The following is a 16,414-nucleotide window of genomic DNA, read 5'->3' on the forward strand; positions in this document are numbered from 1 at the left end:
CGACGTCGCCTAGTGGCCCTCCCGGCTCCGCCTCCTGACGCCGCCACCGGCCGTCGCCCACGGCGGCCGCCCGCACATCGGCCCCTGCATTCGGGCGGCGCCCAGCGCCCACGCCCGCCCGTTAGCGCCCGAACCCGCTAGGCCCCCTGGGGCCAATGACATGGGGGTCCCACCCCAGAACGTTAAAAAAAGTATATAAAAATAAATAAAACAATAATTAAAATAAAAATAAATTTAATTAATTAATTAATTAACTAAATTAATTAAGTTAATTAACCTTAATTAATTAATCTAATTAACCTGTTAGCTTAATTAAACAGTAATTAGTTTAACTAAATCCTAATTAACCTAACAGAGTATGACAGGTGGGTCCCATTGGACCCACGCGTCAGTTTGACCCAGTCAACCCCTGTTGACTGCTGATGTCAGCATGACATCATGCTGACGTCATAAATCCATTTTCCGAATTAATTAAATAATTAAATAAATTCCAGAAATTAATAAAATCTTTAGAAAATCATACCTTTTAATCCGTAACTCGGATTAAAATATTTTCAACATGAAAGTTGCTCAGAACGACGAGACGATTCCGGATACGCAACCCGTTCGTCCGCCACACCCCCCTAACCTATCGAACTCGCAACTTTCCCCCCCTCCGGCTCGTCTGCCCGAAAACACGGAACCCCGGGAATACTTCCCGGATGCTTCCCCCCTTCACCGGTATCACCTCCTACCGCGTAGAACACGTCTAGCTCTGCCTGTTATCCTGTTATGCACTTGCTTGCTATGTATTTACTGTTTCTCCCCCCTCTTCTCTTCGGTAGACCCCGTGACGATGCTGACGCCCCAGTTCGACTATGGAGTTGATGACCCCTCTCTCTTGCCAGAGCAACCAGGCAAGCCCCCCCTTGATCACCAGATATCGCCTATTCTCCTCTATACTGCTTGCATTAGAGTAGTGTAGCATGTTACTGCTTTCGTTAATCCTATTCTGATGCATAGCCTGACATTGTCGCTACATCTGTTGATACCTTACCTGCAATCCTAAATGCTTAGTATAGGATGCTAGTTTATCATCATTGGCCCTACATTCTTGTCAGTCTGCCTTGCTATACTATCGGGCCGTGATCACTTGGGAGGTGATCACGGGTATATACTATACATACATACATACTATACAGATGGTGACTAAAGTCGGGTCAGCTCATTGAGTACCCGCAAGTGATTCTGACGAGGGGGCTGAAAGGACAGGTGGCTCCATCCCGGTAGAGGTGGGCCTGGGTTCCCGACGGCCCTCGACTGTTACTTTGTGGCGGAGCGACAGGGCAGGTTGAGACCACCTAGGAGACAGGTGGGCCTGGCCCTGTTCGGCGTTCGCGGATACTTAACACGCTTAACGAGATCTTGGTATTTGATCTGAGTTGGCTACGAGCCTATACGCACTAACCATCTACGCGGGAGTAGTTATGGGTATCCCGACGTCGTGGTATCAGCCGAAGCACTTCAGACGTCAACGACGGAGCGGCGCGCGCCGAATTGGACTGGAACGCCACTAGGCTAGGTCTGCTTTCGGCCGCATACGCAACGTGCAGGTGTGCTATGGGCGATGGGCCCAGACCCCTGTGCGCTTAGGTTTAGACCGGCGTGCTGGCCTCTCTGTTGTGCCTAGGTGGGGCTGCGACGTGTTGATCTTCCACGGCCGGGCATGACCCAGGAAAGTGTGTCCGGCCAAATGGGATCAAGCGTGTTGGGTTATGTGGTGCACCCCTGCAGGGAAGTTAATCTATTCGAATAGTCGTGATCTTCGGTAACAGGACGACTTGGAGTTGTACCTTGACCTTATGACAACTAGAACCGGATACTTAATAAAACACACCCTTCCAAGTTCCACAGACAACCCGGTGATCGCTTTTCTACAGGGCGACGAGGAGAGGATCGCCGGGTAGGATTATGCTATGCGATGCTACTTGGAGATGCTGCTTGGAGATGCTACTTGAAGATGCTACTTGGAGGACTTCAATCTACTCTCTCCTACATGCTGCAAGACGGAGGCTGCCAGTAGCGTAGTCTTCGACAGGATTAGCTATCCCCCTCTTATTCTGGCATTCTGCAGTTCAGTCCACTGATATGGCCTCCTTACACATATACCCATGCATATGTAGTGTAGTTCCTTGCTTGCGAGTACTTTGGATGAGTACTCACGGTTGCTTTTCTCCCTCTTTTCCCCCTTTCCCTTCTACCTGGTTGTCGCAACCAGATGCTGGAGTCCAGGAGCCAGACGCCACCGTCGCCGACGACCCCTACTACACCGGAGGTGCCTACTACTACGTGCTGCCCGCTGACGACGACCTGGAGTAGTTTAGGAGGATCCCAGGCAGGAGGCCTGCGCCTCTTTCGATCTGTATCCCAGTTTGTGCTAGCCTTCTTAAGGCAAACTTGTTTAACTTATGTCTGTACTCAGATATTGTTGCTTCCGCTGACTCGTTTATGATCGAGCACTTGTATTCGAGCCCTCGAGGCCCCTGGCTTGTATTATGATGCTTGTATGACTTATTTATGTTTTAGAGTTGTGTTGTGATATCTTCCCGTGAGTCCCTGATCTTGAACGTACACATTTGCGTGCATGATTAGTGTACGATTAAATCGGGGGCGTCACAAGTTGGTATCAGAGCCGACTGCCTGTAGGAATCCCCCTTCCAACTCCTTGGCCGAAGTCGAGTCTAGACTTTACAAAACTTTTACTAACAGGGCTGTGCGGCCCATGGGCCCACGTCGCCATTGGGTGGTATTAGGATCTTTTACTCCTCGACCTTTACTCTGGGATTCTGAACTCTCTTCTATTCGGGTTAAACGATTTTGCTAAAAACAAAACTAACTTTAGGTTCTCGCAAGTACTTTTTCCCGGAGATCCCCTCACTTCAGATGATCGCCTGCTACATCAGAAGATTCCGAAGATACTCTCTGATGTTCTCTCGAGACTTTGTGCCCTCACTTTTGCTATTCCTGACCACCGATAAATCCGTATGGATAACTACTTACACTTGCCATTCATACGATCATCCCCCATTGATCTTGTTATTACAAGATACCCCGAAGTTTCTTTACTGTTCCGAAAATACTTTGAGCTTACTGCCTTGCTGTTCCTTGTCACCGGAATACCCCTATGGATAATTCTCGCACTTATCGAGTATCCGCTCACCCCCCAGTTGTTCATGTGTTTCACAATGGTCTTCGAAATACTATTCGATCTTCCGAAAATCCTCAGCAACTTATTGCTTTTGAAATTCTTTGCTTGCTTGCATTATGGTTAATCCCATAAGTATAGTAATCTTATTGGCATTCTTTGCCACCGTCATTTTGATCCTATTGATTCAACATGAGTGCGAATGCACGCAATCATCAGTCGGATCCTAGAATTCATCCTTCCGGCTCAGACGTCGTTTTAATCATGAGCTGGTTCTCGCCAATTAAATTGTCGTCGATTTTGCCCCTAAGTCTATTGAACTTATCCATCCTTGATCAGAGCGTCTGCTTCTGATTCTTCGCTTTGTAAACCATAACCCCTTAGCAATTGAGCTCTAAGTTATTCAGTTGTTTCGATAATCCAATGTCTTTGCCTGGCTTCTTCCTCTGGTTGTGTGTCAATACTCACCCCAGATCCTTTGCTGGATTTTATCCGACAATGTCCTTCATATTCAATAACCTTGAGCCTTTCCTAGGATATATACCGCCTTTGGTAAATTGTATCCTCTACTTTGCCAACCATGCTCTGCTATCGAGCTTGTGTTATTTACTCCTGAAGTTTGTGGTATATGTTCCTAGGAGGCCCTGATGGGTTGGACATATGCTTTTCTTTAAACTGTGTGAACCCGGAAACCACTACGGGTCATACTCTACTAGTGTTATGTCAGATAAAATTTCAATACACAATTTCGTTGAAGGCGAGAAGTGAATGAAAGGTTACGCATTAAAGAAGTGGGAGTCGACCTTGAACTTTGTGTTCATGCCCATGGACACGATGTAGATCCTGTCATAGAAGCTTCTTGTAATAATAACTATTTCCTTGATATGAAATCATCTGGTATTTATGTATTGGTCATTTGCAGTCGTGGTCCCGACCACATTTTCTCCTTGATTCAATTTCTCGGACAAGTTAAAGTGCTTGCCTTTTGCAGATCAATACGCTTGCCCAACCTCTATTTTGATCTTCCTCGATTATTAACCTTTGGTATCTCGAGAACTATGTTGCTTCCTGCGAGTCTTCATCTAGTATTGCTTCTCACCGATCTCGGATCCCCCCCCAGGGTCTGAGTTATTAGTCACTCGAGAACACCGATAACTGAATCGAGTCCGCACTGCGATTCAACAACTCTTAGTAATCTTCATCGCTTACGAGTTTGTACTCGATCGTGTCATTCCCAGCTGATTGACTACATCATCATCGTCAGGTTGACTGCTTGACCATTTTACCTATGTCCTTCATCCTTGGGGCACAATCCCGACAGTGCTCTAAGCTTACATCGAACTTTCACCATCATATTGTTTGTCTTGAGAGATAACTCTAAATTTTGGGATGACATCTTATCTACGGTTATAATAGCCTTTTGCTTCACCATTCCCTTGGCTTGATGCCGCCGCCGAGCGATTGCATCTTCATGGAGCCTCTCGACAAAATTTGTCGTGATCATCATCAACATTTTAACTCCCTCCAGGATATCAATCAAATTCATGATGGGAAATACCATCCTTGCCCCTCGATGATCGTGTTATCATTGACCACATCCTTGTCTTCCCTCAACACAAACGTGTTCATGTTTTGGATTGAATCTTGAGTTCCTTGCTATCCAGCATTTGTTCTACTTCACCTTGAAGTATTACCATCTTTTATGTCAAGAAGGTTGTGAGAAGTGCTCCGCCTCTTAAAATCTCTTGGTATGGTGATACTTCTCACCATCACCATTCTTTCTTGGCCCCAATGTTGATTCTAACCGGAATACTAGCAAGTGAACGGTGCTGCTTGGATTCTGTACTCCTAGCAACCCTATTGCTTTGAAGTTAATGGCCGACAGCTCATCCTCAGGCTATTGGTTATTGATTCACCATTCTGACATTGGTCGTGCAACCCAACCCATATTTCGGGTGCACTTTTCAACCAATGTTTAATTGTGTATGTGTTCCACAAGCATACCCCATTATATTATTTGATCTGACAGCTGTTATCTCCTTGTTCACATAATTGTGGAAATCCATTTTTGGAAATCTCGATGAATTGTCGCTGAGTTCATCAGCCACCTCCTCACCCTCTCCTTGGTTTAATGATGAGCTTTTGTTTCGGAACTCGCATCCGTAGTAAATTTCCCGAGAATCTTGCAATGTCATCTAATCAATTTGTGTTGCACCTTTCTTCTCAGGCATCCTGAGTCTGAGTTATCCTGACACCAATCAGATCTGAATCTCGGTCAGATATGATGGTTGGAACATATTTTCGAGAGTTATAACATTGGTCCTTTGATGACCTGGTAACATGATGTCATGCCTAGCACCCCCCCCCCCCTGGGTGGAGGACCTATTATTGTAGTATCCTTTTTAGCAAGTTTAGCCATTCTTCCCTGAGGAAATTGTAAGACTTATTCTACAAGTTATTCCTGATGGATCCTTCGTGTTTCCAAAGTCTGATCTTCACCTGAAGACCATGTCAATGCTATCTCGAAGCATGTCAATGGTACTCCGATTTGCAACAGGAACATTTGAAGCACGATGCTAGATTTATTTATCATTTATCCTAACACCGTTGTATGGGTAATATCATGAGATTCTTCCCCCCCTTAACTAAATGGTTTTCTACTTTATATCCTGTCATGGATATCTTGCTCTGCTTGTCCTTGGGAAGGATATACCCTTGAATTATGTGTTTTAACACATTTTCCTTTCCATTGTTCTGTTTAATCTGATATTCATATTTTCCTTTCCATTGTTGTGTTTGTCATTCTTGTGATCTATATAATCTAAGCAGTAAAGATTCACTGCTTATGTAAACCCCTCGATGTATAATTGGTCAGTAAGACCCTGTTACGATTGTTGATGATATTCCGGTAACCACCGATGGACGAGAACTTTGCCTATTGGCCCGCCTCGTTCAACGAGCAGGAAAATGGTTCTCTTCGTCCCTCGCCCTTGGTATCGACGTTGTTGTCGACTTAATCGACAGGCTACCCTCTGACATGCCTTGCTTGCATGATCGCGCAAGACGTCTCCGCCCTTCCTATTTTTAACCCACATGGTGGGCCCATAACCCATAGTTCCACAGGATCGAAACCTGACTCTCCTGTACACCCCCTGTTCCCAAAGTTATTCCTCACGCGTGGCCTCGTGTGTAATTCACGAGCCACCTTCCGATGAGATCATCAATCTGGTATCAGACGCAATACTTATTCCCATTGCTCTAAACCCCTTTCACACTTCGCTTCAGGCAACGAACGATTGCCTATGCGCTTGAAACTTCTATTTTGCACCTTCTTGCTTTGCTCTCGATATTGTCTTGAATTTCAATTCGAGAGTTACTTTCCGCCACCTTCCTCGTTGTTGTCTACCAAATAATCTACCCTGCAGAGATCCATTCTTCGGTATACCCCCTTAATCTTTCGTTAGTACGATGAAATTTCCGAAGAAAGGATGATGACTTCATCATGATGACCTGAAGCAGAGAAAGGAAGACATCAATATAATGGGTCGACCTCTTCGAGAAGAGTAACCAAGACCAAGAAGGATCTTAGAATTTCGTAACCTAGTCTTTCCCCTTACTCCCCTCTTAAATCTCGGGACGAGATTTCTTGTAGTGGAGGAGATTTGTGACGCCCGGATAGTTACACTACAGTAATTCCCTATTAACGATGCCACATCACCACTATTACTGTTGTTAACCTCTGATGCATCAAATCCCGTTCGAATTCAAATTCAAAATCAAGCAAATAATAAAAGTTTTCAATTGTCAAAAATTAAATGTTCTAAGGTTGACCAATAAATCCTAAGTAATTATGGTGGTGAAACCACATTTTTATAATATGATTAGATGCACTAAATAAACTAAAACAACGATAAAACAATTATCTAAAATGATTTTTAAAATAATAAGCACATGCAAAACACTTTATTTAAGGTGCCAGAATATTTGGGGCTGTGACCTATTTATTAACACCAAATTAGTTGTCGCTTTTAAATTTTATAAAACTAAAATAAAAGAAAACTGAAAAGAAATAGAATAAAAAAAGAAGAAAAGGAAACAGAAAAAAAGAAGAAGGGAAAGAACCCCCCCCCACTGGGCCACAGCCCAGCTGGCCTCTGGGCCAACCAGGCCGGCCCAGCCGGTGCCTATAGCCCCCTGGGGCGACCGAAACCCTAACCACCCCGTCAGCCACTCGCCCCTCCCACTCGCTCCCCCTCCCGATCCAGATCGGATCGGGACCGAACCACCCCGACCCCCCTGCCATCGCCGCCACACGCCTCGCCGGCGTCGCCTACCAGACGCCACCGCGTCGCCCCCCCCCCTGCGCATGGCATAATGACGTGCATTAATATCACAAGTACAACACTACTCATGGAAACCAAGCATGACTACTAGAATCAACAATAAATATCATGCAAGACATATCCACGATGCTACCATGCAAGCATTTAACCAACTAGATGCAATGGAACATGCATACAACGGCACTCGAAATAGACGTAAGTCATGCACCGAAAACCATCACTAACATCAACATGTACTACTTGCAAGCATAAGCATATGAAAGGAATACTAGCAGGTAGAACATGATAACAGAGTACAAGACTACATAGCACGAAAGTGAACATGCAACTTTAAGCATCACCGGAACAACGATTACCATCTTTTCAACAAGCAAATATTTAATAAATATTCAAGTTTAAAACCATGGATAATGCATGACTATCATGCAAGTGGGTATTGTGGCTTGCTTGGGGATGAAGAAGGCATCGGGGAGAAGTACGGTGAAGCCACGGAAAGATTCACCGGAAACAGTCCTCTCCCAGAGGGGTTGTTTACGTGCAAGGCCAAAAGGTCATTTTCAGAATGTTAACACATGGTGAAAGTGTGACCAACAGAATGGGCTCGACGAGACGAAGAAATGGGCATTGGATTCACCTCATTTGGAGTTACGAGTAAAAGTTGTGAGGTGATGAAGATCAGGGACTTTTCTGCAAAAATATCATCACAAACAAGTCCCTGAGTGGATAAGGCAGAAACGCATATAAGGAAATACGCTTTCAGAAGCTGAAAATGTTCTTACCAGAATACATGTCCACTTATTCACATCATATGATGCGGGGCCGAGGCTTGGGGTCGCTGACATGCGGGTCCCACGGGCTGTGGGGTCTGTCACTTATCCACGTGGGCTGGCTGGGTCAACGGCTGAGGGGTCAACGGCTGAGGGGCTGAGGGGCTGAGGGGCTGGCCAGCTGGTAGGGAGGGGCGTCGTCTCCTTCCCCTCCTCGCTCGTGCCCGCGCCTGGCCGAGGCAGAGCCGACGCCGACGGCGACTGCAGGCAGCTTCGGCCACCTCCCGCATCGTGCTACCTACCGGCGTGATCAGTGCGATGAGGCGGTTCCATCCAAGCAGGACACGACCGCCGGGGAGCTTGGGGTTGCATGAGACACTGGCCACAGCGAACGGCGGCCACGATGAAGATGGACTCGGCGCTAGAGGCGCGGGGTCGATCTGGAGTGGTGGTGTAGGGCTCTGGTGAAGGCCAAGAGGAAAGGGAGGGCTTGGTTGCCGCAAGTTTAGGTGGGCACCATGGCAGCCATGGCAGCGATATCGAGCACAAAGAGCTTCTCAATCTTGGGCTAGAGGTGGGGAGGGCCTAGAGGAGTGCGGTGAGGCTGCTGGGATGCTCGGGAGGCAAGGGGAGGGGCTATAAATCGCCTGGGCGAGAGGCATGGGCTCGGGTGGCGCCGGGCACGTCCGACCGAGGCCCTGGCAATGGCAGCGATCACGAGGAGGCGCAAGAACACGACGAGGGAGAATGCGGACAAGCTACAGAGCGCACGGGCCAGCAGGAGCCAAGGGAGGGGCAGAGGAAGAGGCCGGGCGCCATTAATGCGCTGTCGGCCACAGTGCTCCCGTGGGCGAGCGGTGACAAGCGCTGAAGCGGAGGCTTCGGGAGAGGGAGATGAGTCCAGGGGGACGGCGATGACGTGGGCCAGCTGCTATGCACGCTCACGCACGCGAAGACAACGATAGGCGGAGGGGCCAGAGCAAGAAGAAGCACTGGACGCGCTCACTTCATGCCAAATCGGTGGTCACCACCAGTACTAGCATGCGTGGGAGGCAAACAACTAGCAAATGATGTCTAGGGGTTAGTCCTTCCTGGGGCGGTTTCAACTGCGGTGGTAGCTTGGTGAAAACTGGTCTGGCTAAATGGTAAGCAACCTTTGAAGTTTACTGTAGTAAACTTGATCAACTAAGTGTGATCACCAGAGAGATGCTATGGGTCAAATGTTATGTCTGCTGGTTTAGGCTAGGGAGGACTACAGTCCTGGGGAGTTGGGCAAGAAATGGACCAAGATTTAAAGCAGTTGCTTCACAACTAACCAAAATGGTCTAGAAACTAGATCAACAAGATGCACTCACATGGAGTGACAACTTGAGCTCAATTTGGGCGAGGCAGGGTCATTTGGTCGTATGAAGATGCTCAAAAAGTCTCATACCATTTGGCAAAGCCAAAATTGTACTTGCTTCACAAACATCTCCTTTGGACAAAAACTTGCAAAAATTCTAGAGGAATGATTCCTTGATGAAATATTCCCAAAATGGGTGGAGATAGGTTATATGGATACTAGAATGCCTAGAAAAATTTACAGGCATAATGGAGCAAGATAAAATATACTTGCTTCACAAACTGAAATTTTTGGCAGAATCTAAAATTGAAGATGAGCTCACATGGAGGCATGACATGAGCTCAACTTAGGTGGATGGCTATAATATGATGATATGAAAGATCATGCAAAATGGCAACTCATTTGGATATGCCTAGCTTGTACCTCCTTCACAAAGTTTCTTTCTGGACAGAAACTTTGGAAAATCATAATTAAATAATTACAAGGCACATTAGGTTGCAGTTTGAGGTCAATTAGGCAAAGGAAAATAGCACTTGCTTCACAATGTGCCATTTAGGGCAGAATAGGAAAAGAATTATTGGGCATGATGATTAACATGACAAATGAAATATTTTGCCATATTTGAGAAAGATATGACCAAAACAATTTATGAGAATTATTTGGGAATTTTAGGAGTGAGGGAAATATATGTTGCTTCACAACCTAGGGCAATTTGAGTTATTCCTTTAATAGAAAAGGAATATTCCCAATAAAAAGAATATTGGGATTTGGGCTAGGATGAAAATTACAGGATCTAGGGAAGAATTTGGGAATGACAAGCCACTCTAGAAACAAAGAAGAGGGCATCTTCTTCAGTTTCCAGACCACAAAGCCACGGAAAAATAAAACTCAAGCAAAAAAACTCAGAAAAACAAAAGAAAAAGAAAGGGCCAAAAATCAGGCTGTCACATATACGGTAACAACACATTACCTCTCAGATTTCCTCATTGGTAAATGTTTGTTTTTATAGTTAATTTTGAACTTAGCTTGGTCCGAACAGATATTGCATTTGTTACTCCTTTTGTAATAGCTTATTTGGTGGCAGAAAATACAAATAATCCCACAGCCTCGACACCATCTTAGTCACCCAAGAAACTGCATATATCTAAAGGTACATAGAGTTAACCATATTTAGAATACATGTTTACCTTCTCCAAAGTCTGACCTTAACTTTTACTAATTGTAACTTTCCTGTGATGTGAAGGGCCATTTGGAAATAGAAGAATTGAGCATTATCCATGGTAATTGACACACATACACACATTGTTCTTTGTTATTTCTTGTTGCAATCTCTGCATTGTAAACCGGTTCACCTAGACATTAGAAATACATCTCCTGGAAAGTCAATATCAAGCGTTAAGATTCTAAACTGCAAACACAAAACAGTATCAGTAGATGCATATTGTCATAAATACCACCCCGACCACATAGTTATAAAGCAAAAATTGTCAGCTCTATTTGTCATAATCCATAGCATAGATCAATATGAAGAAAACCAAGAAGAAAAGATGCAGCAATCTGAATAGCTGAGTGAGCTTTTGACAACTGAAGAATATAAGATATGGCAGGGATCTCCATCTTGTCAACTCCATTGAGAAGTGCAGGCGTCATCAGCACACATAGAAGAGGGAGCCTCTGAAAACTGAAACGACCATGTGGATGGGGGTGCTGCCTTCCTTACACACGCTAGGAGCCATTAAGGTGGAGGTACACGACCTCATTGTTGGCCAAGCTCGGCTGCACCACACCAGCGCAGATGAACACATCCATGGCGAGCGCTCTTCCGTCGAGCTCGACCATGTGAGGGGCGCCGCCATTGCTGTGGTGGTCGTCCTCATCCATGGAGGGTGGCTTCTGCTCTGGATCGAACAAACAAGTGAGGGGTGTTGGCCTCCTCCTCCACATCCACCTCCTTTGGACGATCTACCTGTTGCACCTATAAAGACGGGATGAGGCAGGGGAGGTCAAAAGAACCCGCAGCAGCTTCCCCATTTGCCTTCCTTCACATAACCGCAGGCACTCACACATCAAAAAAAGAAGAATAAAAACTAGAGGAAGAAAAGGTCAGGTGGGATCCATACCGAGGCTCTTGGAGAGGATGTTGTGTCCCCTACGCCACTGCCTTTGCCTCACCTCGCCATTCCTCTTTCCCTCTAGCAGAAGCCGATGCCGGGGTGGGGGGTTAGGGTTTTGGTGGCACCAGATCGGAGGGGGTGGAAGGAGAAGGACGTGAGGGGAGCAGGCTGGGCGGTGGCTGGGAAGGAGGCAGGGGCGGCAGTGCTAGGGGCAAGAGGAAGAGGAGAAGGAGGTCGGGTGGCCGCGGGGAAGGAGGTAGGGGCGGCGACGCTAGGGGAGAGAGGAAGAGGAGAGGGAGGCACGAGTGCGAGAGTAGGAGCGAGGCGCGGGTGCGGAAGGAGGAGGCCAATAGGTCATCTCCACGCGAGTTGTCGCCTTTTATAAACCTCTAGGTGAAATGACAAAAATGCCCTCGGTGGCCACCCAATTATACAGGTGGTGGCACGATCGGGGCACACACTATTCATTGCTAGTGTCTAGGTTTTTATCCGATGGCCAAGCGCGTTCTGGAGGGGGATCGGATGGCTAAAAACGCATCAAGGAAATGATCGGACGACCGAGAATCTCTAAGCTCTGAGGAGCATTGGTGCTCGCTTCGTCTCATCTTTCAGGATTAAGGAAGAAAGGAGACCACTAAAATCCAACCTTTGCGCCTCATTGGCTAGACTGCACACAATAGACTGAATCCAATTGCGTACCCAAACAGACAAGAATATACACTGCTTCACAATCGTAAGCCTAGGTGTGAAAAGAAGAGGAGCATAGAGAAGGAGAGGAAAAGTGGTCGACCTGTAGATCCCTGGATGAAGATGCATCAGGCTGGCACAGATCGAGCGAGGAACTGACGAGTAGAACGAGCACCTGCACCCGATGTATCAATCCACATCAAAATCAATGTCAAACTCACGCTTAAGCTGTAGGGAATGACCAAGAACAGGGCAAAATAAATGCCTAGCGGAAATTGGTGAACAGACCATTAGATCCGATGCAGTGACGACAAGACAAGAAATAACACATGACAAGGAAAATCACCTTCATCGTCATCGCACGGCAAATCCATCACAGTTGACGCGAGGACCAACCTCTAGAACCATGGGGCCATCTTCTTCTTCTCCCATGGCCTCATGTTCCTCTCCCCACGACCACCATGCCCTCTTCTCCTTCTTGTGAGTAGTTGGTACAGGAGGATCTAGCAGGGAGAGTGGATCGAGCTCAGATATGGAGAGGCGACGACTCCAACCGTCTGTAGGACATCCAAGGTTCCCAGCGGCGTCTCCCCATTGGCAGAGATGATGGCAGTATGAGGACAGTGATCAGCTGGTCAACGACGAGAGGAGAGGGCGTTGAGAGAGAAAGAGGCTAAAGGAAGCATGAAAGGGCACGCCAGTCACCCTCCCCCACCTCATCGATGCACGTGCCAACCGGCGCCCACCACACACATGCCGAAAACAGGAAAACCTGAAAATACCCTCGGCGGGGATCGGATATTTCAGCAGTGGTAGCAGATATTTGCTCACTGGAACGAGCGGACAGGCCGCACACCACACATCGCCAGACACTGCCACTGATAAAGTCGGACCACATGTGATCTACCCCACACATCAGTGAGACCCGGTCTAAACAACCAGAGTAAGCAACAACGCAAGAAAGCAGAACTACTCATTGATACATGGGCGGGGACTCGATCCGACAACGCAAGTGAATCCGGAGCTTGATCGGACGACCAGAATCACATCAAGCAGCTTGATCCGACGGTCAAAAATCGCTGAGCTCTGAGAGCGCTTGTAGGGTGCTTCATTTCTTATTTTTGGACGCGGGAGCAACTAGAGTAGAATCTGGACTTGTGGTAGAAGAATAAAAAAATTGATTCTGGACCGTCCGATTGAATACGAATGGGTACAGATTGTAATAGCGGAATCCATGCAAACAATTTAACATTCAAGTCCCTCTCTCCTGGTAAATTTGCTTCCAGTTCCCTTCTTCTTCGAGCCATCGGTAGCGGCAGCGCAGCCTCCAAATTTCCCCAATCTAATGGCGTAAGAAATCCCTCCTGGACCAACCCCTCTCGCCCATCTTTGTATCTCTCGCTTGACGGCGGTGGCACCATTCAGATCCAATGCCAAGCTTGTACGAAAGGTGTCATTCCATCTCCGCTCTGACGGCTCCTGACCGTCTCATTGCGAGCGGCCTAGTTCCAGTACGAGGATCCCTGTACTACCAAGTTCCGCCCCAATCTGTGCCCGGCAGCTCAGTTATGTCTATCCCATGTTGGGCTCGTCTGCTCCTTCCCCTCTCATGCTGAACATCAAGGTATGCTCCTGTGGCAAGTCAATTTTGGTTTATTTTGATTTCTATCTAGGGGATATGAGGCAGACCTTTGAGCGCCTCACGTTGTTGCACTTGATGCTATTTTCCTATGTTTGTGTGCTTTCCTACATTGGTAAACCTGTAGAAAATAGAGTATAAGGTCGCAAGTTGCCACGTTTGTTTAGATCCAGTTTGTTAATTGTTTTGCATTTTTAGATTCAAAATCGTTCTCTGATTAATGAATGGTACATGGTCTGATTGAGTTATTCTGGCATCGTACCCTTCATTTTTTGTAAAGGGCTGAAACTGTTTAGTCATTGACGTATAAAGAAGTGATTCTTGGGTATAGATGTGTTGCCTTGATTCTAAGTATTACATGATTACCTTGGTCTAGAAATTGACAACGTGTTAAAATACCTTTGTCTAAACTTTTGATGTCAATATGAGCTTGTGATTGATGATTTATTTTAAATTTTATCTGCTCGGAAAGACGAAAGGAATCTTTTAACAGCCGTATAGTTGGTTGGTTACCCACTAATGTACAAGCATATTCATGAGAGGCACCTCGAGAGACTTATTCAGGACATACAAATCAAACAAAAAATACTCGCTAATAGAAGCATGGGTATTCCTATTGGAAGGACAGATGCTAAATCTCTGAGGATTCTCTGGAAAACATGCTTCTGTTTCTAAGTCAGTTATGAGTTTTTCTTACTAAACCAATAGCAACTATTGTATCAGTTGCTAAGAGATGTGTCCCTTGCAAATGTGCAGCACAAAGAAGATGAAATACATTTTAGCATTTTAATTATAGTTTAATTCAAGGAATGAAAAGAGGAAACAACTAATTAGACTATTAGGTTCCCTATCAAATTAGTATTGGTAATCATATCACTCAAGTAATAATGTTGTCAAAAATTATCACCATAGAAAATATATATTCTGTGATGCCATGAAGCATCATTACTGTTAGTAACAAAACACATAATCTGGTAAAGAAATGGCCGAATGTAAAAGTTGTTTTGAATATTTGTGCAAATAATTATATTACACGATTTTTTATACAAATGGATGAATCAAATTGAAATGGTTATGCCTTGTACTCTCTTTAACCTTCTCTATTGATTTGGTACTAACATTTTCTTTCTCGATTAATAAACCAGAAGGATCTAATAGAAGAAGTCCTGACTCAGAAGGACCCTATGGAAGGGTCGTTTCCTGGAACGAAAATAGGACATGGCTGGATGAATAACTTGCTAATGCTGAAGCAATTCTACAACAGCAAAGCCAACCATTATGGTGTGAATTGTCACAGTATGTAACTGAACTATATATAGAAAATGAATTATGAATCGCCATATCATTCCCATGAATGTTGCTGAGTCTCATGTTCAAGTGTTCGCTCAAAAGTCAACTACAGACTCATTTGTTATCTAGAAATATATGTTAAACAAACATACCTCCTGTTTTTTCGCATCATCTGCACTCTTTTGCACTCCCATTATCTTCGGTCTTTGCACTGATAGATTGTGTACCTCGAGTATTATTATGTAGAAATTATTTTCTATGCCTAAAGAACATTGTTCTGGTCCATGTGGACATCTCACATGCGAAAGATAACCTCCTCTTCGACTTTGCAACTCTCATCCCAGGATCTAGTCATGGAGGGGATGAATAGTGCAAAAACTGCCTTTAGGAGAGCCCTTGGTTCCAATGGTCGCAAACTGTGTACCAACACTATCAGGTGAGAACAATCGTCTAGGAAAGGCAAGAATATCTTAATGTGCTTGATATTCTGTTATACTTGTTTTTATGTTGTTTTGCTAAAAATGCTTTGCTGACGTCGAATCTACCAATAGTGTTCAAAATCAAGATTTCAACGATGCTATTTGGAGAGATTAATTCTGCAATGCTTCTCATTGATGATTTCAGTACACCGAAAAAGAAACAATCAATATATCAAGAGGTACCCATGTTGTGGAAACAATTTCCATGCTTCCCCATGGTTTGGTGTCATGAGGAACCATGGCCACCTATGGGGCTACTAGCCCCCTTTTTGGTGTCACGTTGCACAAAGAGCGGAGGAGCGTGAGACAGCACGGCAGAGATCACACGGGCAGTTTTTACCTAGGTTCAGGCCGCCGCAAGGCGTTAATCCCTACTCCTAGTTTGGTGGAGTATGGTGGAAAACATAGCCCTCTTGCCCGGCAGGGTTGCCTTGGGATGAGAACGGCTACGCGCGTATGAGTGCACAACGGTCTGAATCCTTTCTATGTTTGCCATGAGCCTCCTTTTATAGGTCAAGGGGTCACCACAGTGGCAAATCAGTCATTAGGCACAGATTAGATAGCAAATA

General features: G+C 45.6%; 2 long non-coding RNA genes across 9 annotated transcripts in view; one reads left to right on the forward strand and one right to left on the reverse strand.

Moving 5' to 3' along the window:
* Positions 1-13,114, reverse strand: part of LOC119329810 — a 24,251-nt gene extending 11,137 nt beyond the window's left edge. For 4 of the 8 annotated variants that reach the window (XR_005159786.1, XR_005159773.1, XR_005159772.1 and 1 more), the window contains exons 1-3: positions 12,784-13,114; positions 12,541-12,612; positions 10,824-11,010 (exon numbers count right to left, since the gene is read on the reverse strand). This is a non-coding gene — a long non-coding RNA (uncharacterized LOC119329810). The remainder of the gene's footprint in view (positions 1-10,823; positions 11,011-12,540; positions 12,613-12,783) is intronic. The other 4 variants (XR_005159781.1, XR_005159785.1, XR_005159774.1 and 1 more) reach the window with 4 other exon arrangements.
* A 608-nt stretch (positions 13,115-13,722) lies between these two features.
* On the forward strand, positions 13,723-15,537 carry LOC119304007. The gene is made up of 2 exons (XR_005148048.1): positions 13,723-14,061; positions 15,222-15,537. It is a non-coding gene; the product is annotated as an uncharacterized LOC119304007 (long non-coding RNA).
* Positions 15,538-16,414: the final 877 nt, after the last annotated feature.

The sequence above is a fragment of the Triticum dicoccoides genome, chromosome 1B (genome assembly GCF_002162155.2).
Source record: "Triticum dicoccoides isolate Atlit2015 ecotype Zavitan chromosome 1B, WEW_v2.0, whole genome shotgun sequence".
NCBI classification, from domain to species: Eukaryota; Viridiplantae; Streptophyta; class Magnoliopsida; order Poales; family Poaceae; genus Triticum; species Triticum dicoccoides.